This window comes from Lactuca serriola, chromosome 4 (genome assembly GCF_051521515.1).
Source record: "Lactuca serriola cultivar US96UC23 chromosome 4, Lser_US96UC23_V15, whole genome shotgun sequence".
Lineage (NCBI taxonomy): Eukaryota > Viridiplantae > Streptophyta > Magnoliopsida > Asterales > Asteraceae > Lactuca > Lactuca serriola.
The window spans coordinates 337,077,416-337,091,597 of NC_136411.1; the positions used below are offsets into that span (position 1 = coordinate 337,077,416).

General features: G+C 36.1%; 1 pseudogene; it reads right to left on the minus strand.

Moving 5' to 3' along the window:
- Positions 1–1,185: 1,185 nt before the first annotated feature.
- The window catches only part of LOC145099613 (ras-related protein RAB1BV-like), a 48,104-nt pseudogene continuing 35,107 nt past the window's right edge, over positions 1,186–14,182 (minus strand).

Genomic DNA, 14,182 nt, shown 5'->3' on the forward strand with positions numbered 1-14,182 from the left:
TGTAGTTTAGTTCTTTTGAGGATTACATGTGAAATCTTAATAACTCCAAACAATATTTTTTAAATATACAATTCTAGAAATTTTGCACTCATTATATTATTTCGGTACAATATTCATCATATGTTCAAAATAATATTAGAATTATGGTTTTATAGAACTGTTGAAAAATCTTGTTTAGAGAATTTTTATCATAGTCTTGAATATATAAACATATTATAATCAGGGGATGTTGACTTATTTTGACGTGGTTGTTTACATGGCCGCTCTAGATGGTAGGCAACCCAGACGACCATCCAAGAATCACTTCTCCAGGAGGCCTAAATTTTCTTGGATATATATATATATATATATATATATATATATATATATATATATATATATATATATATATATATATATATATATATATATTAGGTTATTTTGTTTTTAGTAATTATTGTATGCCAGAATGCATATATCTAGGCCATTAGATGGAATATAATCAAAGGTCATGATCTGAGGGTCTATGATAATAGAATGTGATAACATGTACCATATAATCACACAAATTCCAGCATAAGGGCATTTTAGTCAATTAACCTATATTAAAAAAAGAAATTTTCGAATTTTTAGGGATAATTAATTCTGTTATTTTTAAAAATCTGAATATTTTAAATTAATTCAAATTTAAAAATCTGATTTTATTCTGTCAGAATGTCAAACATTAATTAGTAAAGATATTTTCAATTTTATTTTTGCGGAATATATTTCCAATGCATATATTTTTTATAATTAACCTGATTTAATAATTCAACATATATTCTTCATATATATTCGAATGTGAATACAAAATCATACATATGCTTACAAACTCATAGTCTTATAAAATTTAATATAGTTATACATATTCTAACAGAATATCATCAAAAATGAATAAAAATATTAAGAAATAACATTCTTAAATATACAATTATTAAGCAAATACACATGATCTTCATCAATGGTCCAAATAATGCACTTGATTCAAACTATGATGAAAATGTGATATATATCATAAGAATGTAATTCTTCGCAAAATATAGTTGTTGTTGAACTCGATTAAATCTTTCTCTTGTATGATCAATAGTGAATTCCTTCTTCAAGTCATTCCGAAAGAATAAGATGCATTATTCGTTAGTATTAGCAGTGAAGCTAATGTACTTTTTGTTAACAAACATTCTCAAAGACATTCTAACAAAATGCATTTATACAAATAAATTCTGACAGAATACAAGCATTACTTATTTAATAGAAAGTAAATAATAGAGAATGATAGCATATTCTAATAGAATGTATTCCATTTTTCCTATATTGCAATGTTTTTTACTTTTCCTATCTTGACAAATAAGGAGATTGAAATCGAATTTTGTTAGAATAATAGTGTAAAAAAAACAACAATACTCAGGAAGCAAAATGTAACTTACTGAATTGTGTTTTAACCGTTTCAAATAAATAATTCAAAGATATTAAAAAAGGGTACTTACAGTTTCGAAAAACTTAATGTCATATTCATCCGCAAGAGCTTGACCCTTTGCAATTGGAACATCCTACAAGAAAATAAGATCATGAGTTAGTGACACATCATTTTTGGATTTTTTCAAGGGTAAAATTGTAAAAAATAGAAAAAACTAGCATACCCTTTTGCTTTCATCCATATCAGCCTTATTCCTAATAAGAATCTTGTTAACATTGTCTGAAACATGTTGTTCAATGTTGTGAATCAAGTTTCTTATGTCTGGAGATATAAAGAGATTTGTCAACAATGTGTCATTCATTATAAGGTAAAAAAACAAAAAAAAAACTTATTGTTGAAAGATGATTTGTTAGTAACATCATACACCAATAAAATCCCCATAGCACCCATGTAGTAAGCTGGAGTATAGAGGGGCAAAAGTGTCAATTACATAACATTATAATCTGAAAAACATGAGAAAAATCTATACCTATTGTGATGGTTCGGAATCGTTCTTGACCAGCTGTGTCCCAAATTTGGAGTTTGATCTATCTGCCATCAAGTTCAACGGTTCTTATCTTGAAATCAATACTGTATCAAGAATTTTTTTAACATATTTAAAAAAACAAATTAATTTTTAATATAGTAGTTAAGAAATTAACTCACCCAATTGTAGTGATGAAACTAGTGGTGAAAGAACCATCAGAAAAACGCAAAAGAAGGCAACTTTTACCCACATCTGTAATTAATTACAATTGTTATAACACACATAGGCACATTCATCATAAGACAAAAAATTGGAATTTGGAAAAAACACAGTCCATGCAGAAATATTACAATCGAACTATAAGTACACCCAGAAACAATTGAATTAAATTATCCAGAAAAATCGAGAAGAAATTGTATAAACTTACTGAGAGGAAGAACATGAGCAGAGACCAGCAAAACTAAAAACATAAACGGAGCTCCATTACTTTTCCTGATTTAAAATCAACATACGATGATGAAGAGGAATTGCGCTTGTGAAACCTATTCATCATCTCCTTCATTCTGATTAGCAGCCAATCTTCAGAATCATTTGAACTTAGAATCTTCATAATCATATGGTGATTTTAGGGTTATTGCGGCTGTGATGGTCGTGGTGTCCGAGACTTTCGTGATTTAGGGTTGGGTTGTGAAGAAGCGAAGCAGAAGATGAAGACAGATCGTGCTTACTCCTTTTATCAAATCCCTCATTTATCTCAATTACTATAATTTTAGAGTCATGATTTACTAATTTACCCTAATTAATTTATTTAATGATTAAATTATTCCTAAATTCCTATTGGTGCATTCATGCATACAATAGTTGCTAAAAACATTTGAACCTAAGTCTCTCTCTCTCTCTCTCTCTCTCTCTATATATATATATATATATATATATATATATATATATATATATATATATATATATATATTCCTAAATGATTATTAACGATCTAAAGTTAATTCAAACTCAAATTAGCTCAAAAGATAAACAATTTGAATTGTTTGTGGTTGCTAATTGAAGACATTTATAACAAAGAATAAATAATATTTTTTTTAATCTTTATTATATTTGTCTTTGAAGCACCATTTTTTTTACCATGTGTCTTTTATATATTTGGACCAGTCGTTTAATTAATTTTCATAACCAATTTCGAATTTTATTAAAAAATGTATCACAAAAGTATATTCCTACTTTTAATCGTTTATAAAAAAAATCACAAAATTACTAAAAGATTTTGCCTCTCTAAATTCTAGCATATTTCTTTTACTAAAATCAAATTTATTATGCTTCATTTGTTTTATGTGATTTATTGTTAAAATTTTAAAATACAAAAGGACTACTTTTTTTTTCTTTATATATTTTTTTCAAATATTATAATCTCAAAAGATTATCTATCTTTTTGTTATTTTCGTCCGTCAAGAACACCCTAAAAGATTTTTCTTCTTTTATTTTGATTTCATTATAGAAAAACTAATAAATATCGAAATATTTTACATTTTGTTATGTTTTATCGAAAGTGTTTGATTTGTGTCATGTATGCATACTACTTTTCGAAAATTTACCCATGCAATAACTTATCCTACTTCTTGTGTTTTTTTCTAATGGAAAGTTGTTATTTACACGTGCAAGGAATATATGTAACACCCTTGTACAAATATGACCCTGATTGCAAATTGATCGTCTAAAGAATAAAGAGAAATTAAATATATTTGTTCTTTTTTCCTAAAAATCATTCTATCCATTCCATTTAAATAATGACATATGTCATATTAGTATAATAAAATATCACTAAATTTTATTAAATGATCATTAAATGTTATATTATGTCATTATTTAATTGGATAGAAAAGATTGGTAGAAACAAAAATTAAAAAATATTTAATTTCTCTTATTTTAATTATCCATAATCTTATGCTTAATTTTATAAGAACAGGGCTTGGAGATGTTAGAGACGTAATGGGGATTTATATGTGATTTTTTTTTAATTGTTTGTAGTTTAGGATATCAAATATAATTTGATGAGATGGAAAAATGGTGCAAATCTCTTGATTTTAGTGTGTTAGAATATTTGTAGCAATAAAATTTAGGAAACAATTTATTTTCTACCATTGATTCCAAAAATGGGATTATTTACTTTAATTCATTAATTATAACCATACGTAAAATGAGATTATTTATTTTAATTATCCGATATCATATGCTCAATTTTATGAATATCGATGCAATTATTGGAATTATTGTTTCAACGTATAAAACAAAACAAAATACCAAATATCAAATATATTAGAAAGATGATATAAGAATATCAAAATTCATATTTGAATTATTAATAATAGATCTAACTAGTGGTAAACGCGGTGCGGTTCGGTGCGGTTATTAGCCAAAACCTCACCACTAATCGCAAATACGGTTAATCCATTTTCAAAACCACTTGGTGCGGCTATTTTTGTGGTGCGGTTAGACGGTTATTTTTATGGTGCGGTTTTGTTTTTTTGTGTTGCGGTTATTAACCGAATGGATTTGATGCGGTTATTTTGTATGGTTTTTAACCACAGTTTAGAGCTCAAACGGTTTTAAGAGTTCAAACATATTATTTGTAATAATAAAAAACCATAAGATATAAGACAATTAATTTAAATAACAAACAACTAATATCTTAAAAACGTCAAATCAATAGTAATTAACAATAAGTATCTTAAAATTGTTTAATTTCATCATTTTTCAAAGTTAAACATAACAAAGACCAACACTTTTGTCTTCTAGTATTTTATCCATTTTTCATCCATGAAATTTGTCTTATTTTTAATATCTAATATATTAATAATTAATAAAAAAAATTGTATATAATATATGCGGTGTGGTGCGGTTTTTGAAAACTAATAACCGCACCGCACCGCAAATTTGCGGTTTTTAAAAAACATAAAACGTCACCATCGGTTTTTATTGGGGTTGCGGTTTATGCGGTTTTTGCTCACCCCTATATCTAACTTTGAAGTTCCGATTCTTTGTGGGCAAGGTGCATCACAACTCAATACTACTACGCTGACTTCGTACCGTTAAATTAAAACTTTTCCTTTTTAGGGCATATTTCGATTACGTATGATATTCATCAACTATACACATTACGTAAACATCCACATCATAAAACTTTTGGGATTGTCGAAGTAATGTATTTCAATCCAATCAAATCAATTTAATTCACTTATATCATTTAACTTTTTTTTTGCCCCCGCAATGGAAGCTTATCGGTTGAGGTGGATAACACATTTTTTCCTCTTCGATGGGAGCTTATCGGTTAAGGTGCAAAATTCTCAGCAAAAGGTCAATGGTTCAAATCTTGGCAAATTAGTGTTTCACGATTAACCTTCCATATGAAACTGGGGGTGGGCTGACATAGACTGCTATGCGATTTGCCATTTTTTTAACTTGCATAAGTGATCGTGTCTAACATCTAGAATATACTTTAAATAAGTCAGATATGTTGCGTAGTTACTACCTGGTAATGTTTGTGACCACCGGTACAATTTTGTGAGTAGTTCTTCCAAAAAAAAAACATTTAACGTATCAGGTTCTTCAATATTAAGTATGCATGTTTACACAAGAAGGCAAATGAAATGATAGAAATATCATGAAGGAAGGAGAAAATTAACTTTTCTTCTAGTCTAAACTAAAGAAACATACACACATAGACATGTATGTATATACATGCATGTGTGCCGGTCGATGAAAAATGGTCGAAATGCATGATACTCGAATATAAGCCGCTTACAATAATCATTGTTTATTAGTTTATATGTTTTTATCATTTTAAATATCATATGATTTCTTTTAATTAATTATTTCACGTAGAGATGGGAAGATACAACTACAACGACTACTAAGGCCACTACGACGACTATGGCGACAATGGCAACTTCTGGCTAAACCCTACAACGGCTATAGAGACTATAATGGCTACTATAGCGAATTCTGACTAAACCCTACAGTTACATTAGACGTCGGGGTGGGGAGAAAATTGAATATTCCCACAGTGCGACTACATTAGCTTGATCTGCTATTGCCATGAGTACGACACGGAGGGGGGCGAGTCTTGGAAAAGGGTTTGATACAAGGAAGATTCATCTCATCAAGATTCCAACTTTGGGTAAAAATGGGATGTCAAAGTTAAATCGCACCATAAATATACTAAAAGGATTGGGGGAGTGAGGGTGGCATTTGCTTGTCATTTGCATGGTGTGGGTTGCATACACCGATCCTCAAACATGGCATGGCAAAATGGCAAATGGAAATTGCATGGTTGTGCCGATGAGAGAGAGAGAGAGAGAGAGAGAGAGAGAGAGAGAGAGAGAGAGAGAGAGAGAGAGAGAGTTTTTCTTTATTTCTTTTTTCTTTTATTTTATCAAGTTACCTATCGAAATGGCATGTCATTTATGTTGTGTGACAAAAATGATATGTAAATGACATTGACTTCAAAGCTAATGTGTCATCATGGCATGACATGATCCACTCCCTATAGTCTAATATGCATTCTATTTACATCAAGAACTTCCCGAATTCCATAGAAGCCAAAAATTTATGAATGACTTGTGCCAGACATATCTTTTTATTACTGTTTTCAAATCAATTCTTTAGTATTGTTTCGTTTTATCTAGTTTTTTTTGGTTTTATTCAAACAAAATCGATCCCTACTTAATTAATTATTCATAGTTTAATTAAAATTTATAAATCTTTAATAAATCATACATTTTACCCCTGATTTCGACAACCCAATCTTACCATAGCTATATTGCTATACGACCGAGTACACTTATCTGGTTGTATAACAATTGTCATTTACGGTAAAACATGCTAGAAATTGACCGCTAATTTAAATACATCAACCTACCACTCTTTTGACTTTCTTGTTCGAGAGTATTGTGAGGGATTTGACTTAGAGAAGTAATGTTATGAATGAAGAAAAAAAACAAAGGTGTTAGATTGAAATCAAGGGGATCGTTTTCCTTTCGATTTGAAACATATCACTACTGCAAAAGGCCAAATATAATGGTGAGAGTGGATTAACTATTAGAGATAACTCCTAAATTAGTTTTGATAAAGATATTATTGCAATTGAAGTTTTAAAAAATACAAGGTAGTAGTGTAGGATAAATGGTGTTATATGGAAATACTATAAATCCTACGGCTAAAACCTTGAGTTGATGCTAGTAAAAGGGGTATATTTGGTAGCACAGATAGAATTAAGGAACTTATTAGTGAAAGATATAAAAATTGTAAAAAAGAGAACTTAATGTACTTTTCGATAAACATATGGGATTACTACTCAAGCGAAAAAGTTGATCAATGTCAGAAGTTGATTCTATTGTTTGTACACTACACCAATACAGGAGTTGGTGAGTTATAGTTTATTTAAACCCACACAAAGGAGGAGTTTTGACACACGAAAATAGCAACGGAAAATTTTCGTAGGTAATTAGCTACATAATACCAATGGAATTCCTACGGAATGGGATGCCCTAAATTAGTAACGGAATTACTACGGAATAGCTACGGAATAACGACGGACGCACATCCGTAGCTATTTTGTTGGTAATTAGCTACATAATAGCTACAGAATTGCGACGAAAGTAAGCACGTAGGTATTCCATAGGTAAATAGCTACATAATAGCTACAGACTACACACAGAAAAAAATACCTACAGAATAACTACAAAATACCAACGACTTTTTTATTATTATTATTATTATTATTATTATTATTATTATTATTATTATTATTCAAGTTAAAACTCTTTTATGGATCGTTTTGTTTTAAATATTTAAAACACAAACGATTAAAAACAAACAATTAAAAATCATACTAATGGTATTATTAATATTAATATTTATATACATAATGATAATATATAATAATCATAACGAATGTGTTTAACACATAAACAAATGAGCAAACGAAAAAAAAACAAAGTTTAACACATCAATAAGGTGAAATAATATATACATTTAATGTACGAACAACGAAAAATGATGATAATTAGCTAGGGGAAATATGTATATTAATTTATATAAGTAAGTGTATGTATGTATTTATTAATGTAAGTATGTATTGAGTATATGTACGTATGTTTATGTACATGTATGTACGAGTATGTGTGTATATGTGTGCTTATGTATACGTATGTGTGTGTATATATGTATGTGTATTTGAGTATGTATATGTATGTGTGTATGTGTATCTATGTGTATACATGGTTTTATATACATTTATATGATGTATAACTTTATGAAAACAAAGCAATCAAAGTATAATGATATTGTGAAAAAAATAGAACGAAAAAAATGACTTTTGACCCTTGAAAAATAGAAAATAAAAAAAAAAATCGTAGGTAATCCGTAAGTAAATACCTACGGATAACATTTATCCGTAGGTAAGCCGTAGGTATTTACCTACGGATTACTTACAGTTTTTTTTTCCTTTTTTTTTTTATTTTCTAATTTTTAAGGGTAAATATTGTTTTTTTAGTTTCATTTTTTCAAAACATCACTATACTATGAATGTTTTGTTTTCACCAAATTATATATAAACTAAACTTACATACAAAGGTATTCATCATTAGAACCCATTACTTATTTACAACTTTATTATGCTATTTTTATATAATATAAGTGAAAGTTATTTTCTATACACAAATAGAATAAGGGGTTGATTTGGTAAATCATTCATTCTTTTAAAGTAGGCTTATGATCCATAGTTCTTCATATTGGGCTAAACCCATGTGGTAACCCATGGATACTCCATGGAGGTTTTAACCCATGGAGCATGAGGGATATGGAAAGTCATTAGGTTTTACATGGTGTAACCCTAGTTTGCCACACTATATAAGAAACCAAACCCATGGAGGTTTTACTAGTGAAAACACAAGAGGGCAAGCCGATTTTATGAGTGCAAGTGACATCTTCTCAAGTTCCTCCATTTGTTGGCGGTGTTGTGCGATTCCATTTGAGGTGCAACACTTGGGGCACCAAGTTCTTAAAGGTCTAAGGCTTCAACTGTAACACCGTAAAAATTAAGACAATTTTTCGCATTTTAAAACAGATTTTTCCAAACACATTGATTAACAAAATCTCATTGTATCATATCTTTGTTTCACAAAATATTTCCCAAGATCAAAATACATAAAATCCCATGTGTGTGTACGAATCATGCCGACGCCTTCCCGCGATCATCTCTGGTACCTAAAACACATAACACATAACACTGTAAGCATAAAGCTTAGTGAGTTCCCCAAAATAGCACACATAACACATACTAGCCACTCGAGGCTATAACTCTGTGGGCCCTTGGGCCCTAAATCTGTGGACCCTCTGGTCCTAGCTCTGTGAACCTTCCGGTTCTAACTCTGATATACTCTGATATACACATGGCATAAATCATATAGAAATAATGTAGTGCAACACATCACATAAATAACATACAATAACTCTGTCACATAACTCTAGTTACCACTCAAGGTAAAGTATAGTGAGAAGACCCACCTCAGATGTCTCGGCAAATCTCTGACTCTGTAGAAATACGATCTAGCGTCCGCCTAATCACAAAAAATAAATACTCTCATAAATATAACTCACAGGACTAGACTCAACCCTCTCTTGGCACCCTCAGAAGGGTAAAAGACCATTTTGCCCCTCTTTTGGCTCAAAGGCCCCATTGCTGTCCAAACCCTAAAAGTTAACAAAAGTCAACAGTCAAACTTTGACCTGACTCGTCGAGTGCACCTGGGCAACTCGGCGAGTCTACACGTGTCCACTAACTCTCTAGTCTCGTTTGGCATGTCGAGTTCCTCCCCTTGGTCGATGAGTCACACTAGGCATGAATCGCGGGGCTACCCCGACTCAACTCGCTGAGTCTTAAGATCAACTCGGCGAGTTCCGCCTTGAACTCCAGTCCTTTAATCCCTCTCATACTCACTGAGTTATTCCCCCAACTCGGCGGGTCTACTCGCTGAGTGATTTACGGGAAACCCTAACCCTACTCGCCGAGTCTGCCCTTGGACTCGGCGAGTTCATGTCATGCACAAACTCAATTGAGCTCCTAAGGTCAGATATGTTCCTTTGGTCCATAGATCTGACCTTCCCAAGCCTGAAAAACACGTAAAGCTCGAATCTTGACACTCATGGGATGTCTAAAAGGTTTCGCTTGGTGATTTAGCCCCAAAAATAACATTCTAAGTTCAACACCTCTATAGCTCAACATAAAGCAAGTTGAGATAAGTTCTTTAGACCACTATGGGCCTAGATACGAAATTTCAAAGTGAATAAGGGCCATGTTCTCACAATTTCTTCCATTAAAGGACATGAAAAACTCTACATCTATGGATTCCTTCAACACAACAGATAAAGAGGCGATATATTACCTCAAGGATGATGTCTTTAGCTCGAAATCCACAAATGCACCACCTCCTTGGCCTCCTCTAAGCTGGAAACACCTCCTTCTTGCAAGAATCAACCACAATGATCAAGAAATGGCTCCTTTCCTCTCACAATCGCTCTAGCTCTTTTAGGGTTTCTCTCTGGGGTTTGGTAGCCGCAAATGATGGCCCTAAGGGCCTTTAAATAGGTCCCAAACCCAGGAAATTAGGGTTTCATTAAACAGCGTGGACTCGCCGAGTCCACTCATGGACTCGCTGAGTCCAGTCATGAACCCGGATGAGAATCCGCGACCCTACTTGGCGAGTCTAAGCACCAACTCGCTGAGTCCCTCCACAAACTCCAAAATAAGTGAATAAAATAATATACCTGGGAATCCGGATGTTACAATTCTCCCCCACTAGAATCAGACTTCTCCCTCGAAATCTCACTCTACAAACAACTCTGGATGTTGCGCACGTATCTCGCTTTCCGGCTCCCAAGTCAGCTCTTACCCTTTCCGATGTTGCCACTGGACCTGCACCAGAGGCACTTCCTTGTTCTGCAGAACCTTGATCTTCCGATCCCTAATCACCACCGGTCTCTCAACATAGTATAGGCTCACATCCACCTGAATATCCTCTAATGGTACCACTGCCGACTCATCGGCTATACACTTTCTCAGCTGCGACACGTGGAAGGTGTCATGAATCTGACCCAACTCTGTAGGTAGCTCCAAACGGTAGGCTACCTTGCCTACTCTCGCGATCACATTGAAAGGACCAATATATTGGGGCCCCAACTTGCCCCTCTTCCTGAATCGGGTCACTCTTTTCCAAGGAGAGACCTTTAGGAGCACAAAGTCGCCGACCTGAAACTCGAGCTCGGACCGACTCTTGTCCGCATAACTCTTTTGACGACTCTGAGCGGTCAACAACCTCTGTCTGACCTGCTGTATCTACTCAGTCGTCTGAAGCACGATCTCTGTACTACCCATCACACGTTGCCCTACCTCTCCCCAACAAATGGGGGTCCGACACCTCCTCCCATACAACAGCTCAAAGGGTGGCATACCAATGCTCGAATGATGGCTGTTGTTGTTGGAAAACTCTGCCAAGGGAAAATATGTGTCCCAACTCCCGCAAAAATCCAACACACATGCTTGGAGCATGTCCTCGAGTGTCTGAATCGTCCGCTCACTCTGCCCGTCAGTTTGTGGGTGGTATGCAGTACTAAAATGCAGCCTCGTACCCAATTCCTCATGAAACTTCTTCCAGAACCTGGAAGTGAAACGTACATCTCGATCTGAAACAATCGAGACCGGTACTCCATGCCGCGATACCACCTCTCCCACGTATAACTCTGCCAGCCTCTCCGCAGAAGAGCTCTCGCTAATAGCAAGGAAGTGGGCACTCTTCGTCAACCTGTCCACTATCACCCAAATTACATCGACTCCCCTCGCAGTCCTCGAAAATTTGGTGATAAAATCCATAGTACTCTATTCCCACTTCCACTCGGGAATCTCTAACGGCTGCAACTTACCATGCGGTCTCTGGTGCTCGGCCTTAACCCTACGACAGATTAGGCACCTCTCAACGAACCACGCGACGTCCCTCTTCATGCAGGGCCACCAATACTCCCTCTTCAGGTACAAATACATCTTAGTGGCCCCGGGATGGATCGAGAACTTCGATCGATGAGCCTCTTCCATCAAAATGGTACGTGTCCCGCCCACAAACATTACCCATATCCGACCCTGAAATGTCATAAGCCCCCGGCTATCGGTAACGAACTCCGATACCAGCCCGACAAATCTCTCTCTCTCTTCTGGCTTTCTGGTCTCACGGCCTCAACCTGGGCCCCACGAATGGTGTCCAACACTAGAGTCATGACTGTCAATCTCAAACAAACATCCCGCATCGGGGCTCCCTCCGCCCTACGGCTCAGTGCATCGGCTACAACATTAGCCTTGCCCGGGTGGTACAGGATCTCACAATCATAATCCTTCACCACATCCAACCATCTCCTCTTGTGCATATTCAGGTTGGGCTGATCCATTAGATACTTCAGGCTCTTGTGGTCCGTGTATATGGTACACCGAACCCATACAGATAGTGACGCCAAATCTTGAGGGCGAACACCATCGCCCCCAACTCTAGATCGTGGGTGGGATACCTCATCTCATGAGGCTTCAGCTGCCTCGATGCATATGCTATTACATGACCCCTATGCATAAGCATCACTCCCAACCCCGATATCGACGCGTCACAATACACTACGAAGTCCTCCATCCCCTCCGGAAGGGCTAACACCGGGGTTTCGCATAGTCCCTGGCGAAGTGTCTCGAAGGAGGCCTGCTGCTCTGGACCCCATGAAAAAGAAACACCCTTCCGGGTCAACTTGGTGAGTGGCACGACGATCTTGTAGAAATCCCTGATAAATCTCCGATAATAACCAGCCAACCCTAGGAAACTCCTGATCTCGGTAGGTGACCTCGGCACCTGCAAACTCATCACTGCCTCAATCTTGGCTGTGTCGACCAATATCCCTTTCTGGTTAACGAGGTGCCCTAGGAACTGGACCTCTCGCAACCAGAAATCACACTTGGAGAATTTGGCATAAAGCCTCTCTGATCTCAGAACTCCGAGGATCTCTCTCAAATGCTCCTCATGCTGCTCTCTGGACCTTGAATACACCAATATGTCGTCGATGAACACGATCATCGAGCGATCCAACATCGGCCTGCATGCTCTGTTCATGAGATCCATGAACACCGCCAGTGCATTGGTGAGTCCGAAAGGCATCACCATGAACTCGTAATGCCCATAACGAGTCCTGAACGCTGTCTTCTGGATGTCCTCATCTCGCACCCTCACCTGATGATATCCAGAAACCAAGATTCTCCCTGCAACTGATCGAACAAATCGTCGATCCTCGGCAACAGGTAACGGTTCTTGACCGTTAGCTTGTTCAACTCCCGGTAATCAATGCACATCCGGTGTGAACCATCCTTCTTCTTGACAAAGAGGATAGGCACTCCCCATGGAGAACTGCTCGGCAGAATAAACCCCTTCCCCAGCAGCTCCTGAAGCTGCGAGGATAACTCCTGCATCTCTAGAGGCGCAAGGCGATAAGGCGCCTTGGCGATAGGCGCAACCCTCGGAACCAAATCAATGCTGAACTCAACCTGCCTCTCGGGAGGCACACCCGGTAACTCTTCCGGAAATACATCCGGGAACTCATGCACTATCGGAACCTCATCTACTGACCTCGGTCTCTCTGAATCAACCCTCGTATCCATCACATACGCTACAAATCCCTTACAGCCCTGCTGTAGGCTCTGCCTCGCTCTAGTGGTTGAACAAAATGCCGACCCAAAACGCGTACCCTCTCCGTATACTATCAGAACTCCCCCACTAGGGTCTCGTATGGTCACCAGTTGTCTCTCGCAGTCGATAACTGCTCCAAATTTGCTCAAACAGTCCATGCCCACTATGACACAGACGTCACCCATCGCGATAGGAACTAGATCAATCGGAAACTCAACGCCGAAAATCTCGAGTACACACCCTCGGATCACCTCGGTGGCATACACCGCTCTCTCGTCAGCTATGGAAACTCTCAGAGGTCGACTCAACGCCTCTCGACTAAAACTGATGTGCTGACTAAAAGCCAAAGATACAAAAGACCGAATCGCACCCGAGTCAAATAACACCAAGGCAGATATAGAATTCACAAGAAAAGTACCTACGCATAACATAAAGTAAACACAATATCCC